We start from the raw sequence: 8247 nt of genomic DNA, 5'->3' as shown, positions 1-8247 counted from the left end.
TACAACCTCCCTCATGTAAAGCATTTTAGCTCCAAATAAGGCTTAAATTCCAACATTATTAGAACATCTGTTTTACATATTTTTGCCTAAGTATTTTTTCTTTGTATACGGGGTGTATGCAGGGTGTACCATTGCTGACAGAACATTTCATACTCTTACTCCCCTCCCCTTTCTGCTCCTAAGGCAAGAACAAATATTTAACTGCATTTCTTTCCTCTCTTGCCTTACTGGTATGGGCAGCCTAGACATTTCTGAGCAGTCCTGTAAATGAGATGACTTATGTGAGAAACAATTATTTACATCTGTAAATGTTTTGCAGGTTCCACCCCTTAATCTTTTTAATTAGAGACCATAAAGACTTGGGCTTGCTTTTGGCTCTGTAAAAAGTAGTAACATTATTTGTGATACTGAATCTCTTTATATGGGTATGGGAAGAGGAAAAGAACATGATAAGGTCATAACCAACGTGAAAGCAAAATCTTACTCTACATACCTCTGTGTTGCTGAGCATAGTAAACGTAAAGGAAATTTTATTACTTCTCCTAAATCAGATTTTATTAAGCCACACGTAGAAGAAATTATTGCTACAGAGGAAACACCTGATCCAAATGAAATCCCCCCTGTGGAAACAGAAAAGGATACAAAAAGCAACCACCGAGCAGCAAAGACGACTGATGGAAAGGCAGCAGTAGCAGAAATGGTTCCTCAGCCCACAGAAAGCTTGGCTAGGCAGGGAAAGAAACCACTGGAAAAAAAGCCTTGAGTAAACCCCGCTGTTCTTGAATGGAGAATGTGATCTTGTTATGATCTGGATAATAAGTTCAAGCTGAGATTTCATGGGTGGTGGACTAGCCGTGATATTTTAACACAAAAGTTTATTAGTGGTTTTTTTATAACATTTGTAATACTTCATAACTTAAAATGCGTAGTAGATGGGCTCTTATGTCAGTACCAGATTAGTTGCACTGTAGTAATTTCTAAGTTATCTTAATATTGATCCATGTACTGACGAGGTGATTTTAATTACTAAAAAACGTCCATGATAAGCAGAGGTTATTAGAGCAAATCCTGTCCAGAACTGACATGTTTACTACTCTGTAAAAGACTGTTGGTATCAGTTTTGTGGCTCTGTTAACTGGTATTTGTAGGCCATCACAGCTGGAGGCAGACCTCGCTTACTTTCTCAAGGAACCATACATACAGTCCTCTTAATGCCATGCGGGCTGTACTCCTCACTATGACCAATTTGGCCACAGGGGAAGACCTCCAGAAACACAACCATCTCCTATGGATGCAGGGAGGCCATAAGTAGGTTTTCTTCTGATCCAAGTTTCTTTCATGCATACCTGTTTCATCAGGTGGATCAGGATGACACCTTGACATTTCTTATCACCGAGACTCAACGCGACTGCTTTTCAGTCCTCTCCACTTCATTAATTCCCTCCCGGCCGTGGTGAGGTACTATATATATAGCATTAACCCATAAAGCATCATCTGCCCCACATGCTCATGACTCTCCACCCTTTTTGCTACAGCAATCATATTTCTGCTGCCAAGACCTGCTAAACCCACTGTCCTCCCTCCCCTCAGGGACTCAGCCCAACACTTTCCCTTCTTCCTCTCACTAGGATCGGACCCACTCGTTTTCTTGTAAGAGATTGTAGCTTCATGGCCCGTGTAAGTGAGGAATAAACATAAGCCAAGAATCTCTGCTTTAAATCATTACTGTACTCATTCACGTTTATCTACTGAGGATATAAGATAATACGACTCGTTTGTGGATGCTTAGATACCTCGGAAGAAGCAGAGTTCAAGCTGAAAAATAAACCAATAAAAACAAAGGTCAGAATTTATTTTGTTAATATGCAAGCTAAGTTCAACTTTTAACAGACCAGAAATTATTAAATACGAGAAATAAAAATAAGGTATTTTAATTACTAGGAAAATATTTTTATTGATTTCAACTCTTAGAAGGCTCAGTCATCTTACATTGGCTTTTTCCAGATGGATTACTGATGAAAGATTACTGAACTCTGCTGGTATTTCTAGGGTGTTAGATCTATGACAAATGCGGAAATACCGAAAAGACAAGAAATATCAGTTTCTAATCAGAAACGGATCCTTATAGAATTCTTAGCACGAGAAAACAAAGAATCTTAATAGCATGTAAATGTGTAACACCTGAGACACTGATACTTCTGATGGAAAGAAATCCACTTCCTTCCAGCAGAATTCCAACGGGGTTCTATTCATCTCTTTTTAAAACCAACAGAAAGTCCTGCTGGATGAAATACTAGTTAGAGAGCTTATAGGGGGGCAATTAGAGTAAACAACATTTCTTTAAACAAGGTAAAGGATTTAAATAATTTGGATGGTCCATTCTGAGTGACAGAAAAATGTTGGATGCAATAGAGAAAAAAATTATGCAAATCAAAATATTGACTGCTGCACAAAAAAGTGGTGGGAAAAACTTAAAATACAGACTGAACTACAAGTCATCCTCCTAGTCTTAGGTACCGTTTGACACATAGAGCTCGATTCAATTCTACATTACATCTTCCTCTACATCTATGTACTATAGTTTAAATTAGTAGAAAACTGGAGTAGCCCAGCAGCGAACGACGTAAGCGTAGCTCCCACACAGAAGCGCAGTAAGGAGCATTTCCGTGGTAGCAGACTTTTTAAATGAGAACCTTAATGCGTGTAGGTTCTCAGGCAACTGTTAACAGAAAATGATAAGTATCTGCAGATGCGTGATTACATCACTCTGCCAGAGAGTTACAGAGTCTGGCCTTTCAAAACGTTACAAAGCTGCAGGTTGTTTCACACAACTCTTAACTGCTCTTTGCCCTGGCAATTATTTCAACCTGCCCTACCTCTCTCAAAATCCGTCGCTTCTTACAGCTCCTTCGGGTTGGGAGTCTATCATCTCCCGCACACATCAGCGGCAGTGTGTAAGTTATATATAGAACAGATTGTACCACTGAGAGCCTGATCCAATTCCTGCAAAATGCCACAGGGGTCTTTTCATTAGTTTTAGTAGAAAACAAGCTGGATCTCAGAAGAATGTTCTAAAAATGTCCCAAATCTCAGATTACAAAGCCCATTTTGCTCACTATGAAGCCAATGGCCGATCTCTCTTTTGCGTCATTGAGCAGAATCAGGTCTTAGCTCTTTGCTGAAAGAAACATCAGTATTTTCATGATATTTCAGTTAAAACCTACTGGAAATGCTTTTAAAAATTTACACTAAAATGCACGAGGGTTTGGGGTTTTTTTTGTTAAATTTGGATGGTTCCTCAAAAAGCTGGAAATGCAGTCACATCAGTATTGTTCTACTGGAAACTATTTGCATGTTGTTATGCATGGTAAATGAAATACAAAAATAAACATATCAAAGATTAAAAAAAAACTTAATTTTTTTCACTTTGATTATTTAAGCTGTAGTTGTTCACAAATGTGTAACAAAATGTTCAAAATTAATACTAACAGAATTGTTGAGTATATTAAAGTTTATTATGTTACCATGGTTGAATAATTTTTTTCTTGCCATTTAAATGTATAATTTATATTCTATTCTCCATAACTATGAAAAATTGTTTCAGTCTCTGTCCATTACATAATGATAGAATGCAAACTATTTCTGAAGCAACAGAATCTCCTTTCAAACACACAGAACCATTTGACTACATTTAAAGTCAGACACTGGTTGCAATGTTTATCTGAAGTGCCACTTCTGGACAATATCTTCTTTCTCGCCTACATATTCTATTCCAGCACGCATTACTCTTTATATTCAAATTTATAACTCTATTATAAATTCATATTCTTGTGTTACAATAACTGTATTTAACAGTGGGGGAAAGTGTTGCATTAAGCTATATTATCTAATCACCTTCCAAAATTACAAAGGGTGATTTTTGAAGATGAAAGAAGGTGTGAAAAATAGGCTTTGCCTTCCACTGGAGTAAAGGCACTGTGATTCCAGGTGTCCTCGAGTTCTTCTGAGAATTAGTTCTGGATTTGTTAGCCAATTATTGAGGAAGATCTGTCTGCGGTCCGAGACTGACAAACCATGATTTGGTAATACATAAAGCTATGATCTTTGAAGCAGCTAGTTGCAAAGTGAGATCATCCTCAAACTAGTGTAGGGTGGACTTCAGCTCTGTATCCTTGAACAATAACTATAAGGTGAATGCATGAACAATATTCCATTTAAGCTGCACTTACACTGACCAGACAGACATCTGAAACAAATCTTTCCACACAAGTTTTTTTGTCTTGCTAAAAGGACAGTAAATTTTAAGAACTGAAGCAAAATGTTGGCCAAAGAGCAACAAAAGCTGTAAAGTGAAAACTGCTCTGTTCCACAAGAGCTTCTGGAGATGAAGGTACTGTGAGAGAGACGGCGAGGGGATGAGACCGATGGCAAGGAGAGGAAGGAAGGCACCAGAGTTGGCTGCGATCTTCTGCTGACTTTTCCCCTTGTCTCATTTCCTATTTCATTATGCGAGGTGTCTTTACTGTAATCTTTCTCCTTCTGCACATTTTCAAATGCAACACCTTTCCCTCCCTCTTTTCCCACCTTGCATCTTCTACCATCCATCCTATTTATACAGTCATTTCCATTTACTGTTTCATCACTCATACTAACAGGAGCAGAATAAAACCTCCTACTTAATTAGGCTGTGATTTTGGCAAGGATAAGGAACCTCTTAACAGGAGGCCTGAAACCCTATCATATTATCAGAAAATGGTTTGTGAAACACCTGCTAATGATTGACAAAGAATGGAGAAATATTGCTCACATGAGATTTGATCCGAGTGTGCTGACTTAACCAAATACCCTAAACCTACAAACAAGTCCATCAACTACAGTGGGACTATTGGTGTGCTGAAACATTCTGGTGGCTCAGGCTACAGTTCCTGACAGCCCTGAATCCTTGCTATTAACTTTCCTCATTTTTTTTCCAACTGTTAAATGGGATTAAAAAGATAAACTAAACTAAATTGTTACATCCTGTCATAATGTCATTCTGATCTCAGAGAAGTTATTGCAACACTCCTGAGAGGACATGTGCTAGTCGTGACTAAGATGCAGAGATAAGGAGTCTCTCAGGTGTACTAGGGGTAAGATACGACAGATAGAGTCTAAACAACAATTGGGGAAAAAAAAAAAGTTTGAGGTTATCCTGACTGCTGTAATATGAGCAGGGGTGATGGTGGGTATGGAATAAATGACAGCTCCAAACAATGGTTTCTGGGCGTTGTATGCATACAAACAGGCAAAATGACATAACAGTATCTCATCACTGGTGTCAGCTTTTTTTGCTTTATGTAGCCAAAGACTTTTTTTTTTAAAACTGCTGTAACAGCTAAGCAAAAGGCCATTTTTTTCTTTCATCTACAAATGTCAGCAACATGTTGAGCACTCAGGGACCAATACAAGCTGGGGGTTGGTGCTACATCCCTACACCTACAGCTCTCTACTATCTGCAGAACCACAAATTTTCTGAGATTTCACCAAAGTCACGCCTAGCACCCTATATCCTCCCAGAGCTGTGATTTAACCCTGGCACTCTGTATCCTAACCTGCTGGAGACCTTTCATCCTTTCTTGCCTAGCCCTAAGCAGGCTCCCTCTCTCACACACTATTGCTGCTAGACATGATCTGGCAGTTGAACAGCTGAGAGCCACTGATTTACGTATGGCACTAGGTAACATCCTTTCAAATTATTTGCCCTCCACCAAAAAAAAAAAAGCAAGCAGCTGCTCTCATCACACTCTCCTCGGTCCCCGATGGGGAAAATAATAGTAACATTTGTGGTGAAAAGGCAAAATGAACATAAATGAGGTGGCAGGTTTCTTGTGGCCTGGAGGCCCTGGTTTAACTACCAGTGAGTTATGCTGCAACAAGGACCACAAATCATGCATAGATGTAGAGAGATCCTATCTACACCGCTATGGTGTGTAAGTCCACGCAATCAGAATGGAAACAAATCTCACTTGATACAGCTGTGGAAAACGCAAGCCATTTTTACAGCTTGATTGTAATCTTCTCTGTGTAAGCGCAAAAGAGAATACAAAAGGAAAATACTGAGTGCTGTCTACTTCTGTAGCCTTCTGATTGTCTGGAGACACTTTGGAATGGAAAGTTACCTAAAGGGAAAACATTGTGTTTTCAAAAAAATGCTCTTTAATGAGAAGCGCCTATTCCAGGTCTGAAATAGAAAAGTATGACTTATCAATTTGTTACCCTTTTCAAGTGAAGATTTTTCTGCCACCTAAGAAGCTAGCCTGCTTTTGGATTAGGCTTAATTTTATAATAGGATCTAGCTTAAAATTGATATTTGAGGACACATGATAGATTTAGCCCCTACCTCTTATCTCCCTGTGAACAGGGCCGTCTGGTGTTGGAAAGGAGAATCCCCTCAACTAAAAAAATCACTTGCTGTTATGACCAGCAAAGATAAGACCACAGGAACACACATAAAAATATTCTGTTAGAGCAACCGCTGATGTGGTTACTCTCACACACTAAGCAACTAAGATGCCAAATAAGGAACGCGGTAAAACAGGGAAATGATCTACTAGCTGAAGCACAGACTGCGTGTTTGCGACAGGTGTTATGCTAATGTGGCTAGGTAATTATTATTACGACATTATATTCAAATGGAAGGTCTCTTCAGAAAACTGCTGCAGCTGGAACACGGTTGCACTGAAGGGTGGAAAATTGCTCCATTAGTCTGTGTTGCATCCATGTATCCCGAGTCCTGGAAAGTGTTCCAAAATTGACTCAGAATTTCTGACATGACAATAACATCATCAAAATGGGCAGGTGTGAAAGCTGACCTTTCTTTTTATGTACGTATAATGTAGTCACCCTACCCATGTAATTCTGTGTTTGTGTCTTCTTCCATGAACTACTTTCTTTAAAAATCCAGCCTGCATGTTATGCAGGGATAGATTTTTTTTTTTTAGTTCCATGCTCAAAGGGATTTAAATATATTATCTGCAAATAAGCAAACTCACTGACTATAATCTTTTAGGCAGCTTGTCCCAGGAGGTACATATGAATAAACAGATCTTATGTCTTTATAGGACTTGGTACAAAAGGTTGTCAAGGATCTTTTTAGAGATACATGGACTATCACCGTAAACTTTGTCTATACACTACTTTACTTTGCATGCTAGCATGTCTTTTTGTCAGTTGCATTGAGTACTGCTAACTAGCTTGATTTCTTATATGACAATTATATAAAACCTATGTAAGAGCCCAAAACGGCTCTAACACCAAGTGGGGTAAAGCCACCTTTTAACAAAACTCGTCAACATATTAGCAGATGAAAAAGTAATTGGCAGACAAATAAAAGTACAGAAAAATAAAGAAGTAACTAAAACACTTAATTCACATTCATGAAACCTAAACCATTATTTCCAATTATGCTACTTCGCTTTTCTTTTCCCTTTTTTATACTGCAAGTTGTTTAGGGTGAGAATATTACCCTGTTTTAGCACATATTATGTCTCAGTATCACCTAGGGCCTCTGAGCAATAGTGTGACTCAAGTAAATAGTAACACATAATCAAGCCAACTTCAGTGAGCAGCGGCGTGAATCACAAAAGCAATGGGCAGTGAAGCTGCTGACAATACATACAATATATACCTGGCCTACTGGACACGTTTTCATTTTGCAATTCTACACTTTCATTTAAAAAAAAAAAAATCATTTTCCAGCTGCCTCTGGGTAGACTGGTAACTTTCAGAAGAAGGATGCAGCGGCAGATGTATAAAGCGGCAAACACCCCGAACCCGGAGTTTCTTTTGAAACATCCCCGTCACGAGGTGTTAACTCTGAGACACGGCTCAGACTACGGCTATTAATAGCTTGAGAGAGCACTTCGCTGCTGATCACCTCAGCCCCGCACCTGAGGAAGCGGGCGGGAACCAAGCCACCGCGGCAGGTAGCCGGGATGCGTCACCCAAGCCATGACCGCTCTGCGCTTGCGACAGCAACACGGGCCCGCGCTACAGCCTCCCGACGCCCCCCGAGAGGCTCTACGGCGCCGGGGGAGCAGGAGGAGGACGACGGGCGAGGAAGGCAGGCCCGGGGGAGGCCTCACCAAGGCCGCGGTCGCCCCAGTCTCTGCTCCTCTGTCCCCCTTTGCCGGCGTCGGTTAAAACGCCCGCAGCCGCCGCCTGCCCCACACGGCGCAAGTTACGCGAGATCGGCCGCGCTGCCGACCC

This window comes from Pygoscelis adeliae, unplaced genomic scaffold, assembly GCF_000699105.1.
Source record: "Pygoscelis adeliae isolate BGI_AS28 unplaced genomic scaffold, ASM69910v1 Scaffold260, whole genome shotgun sequence".
NCBI lineage: Eukaryota > Metazoa > Chordata > Aves > Sphenisciformes > Spheniscidae > Pygoscelis > Pygoscelis adeliae.
This window is presented reverse-complemented; position numbering follows the sequence as displayed.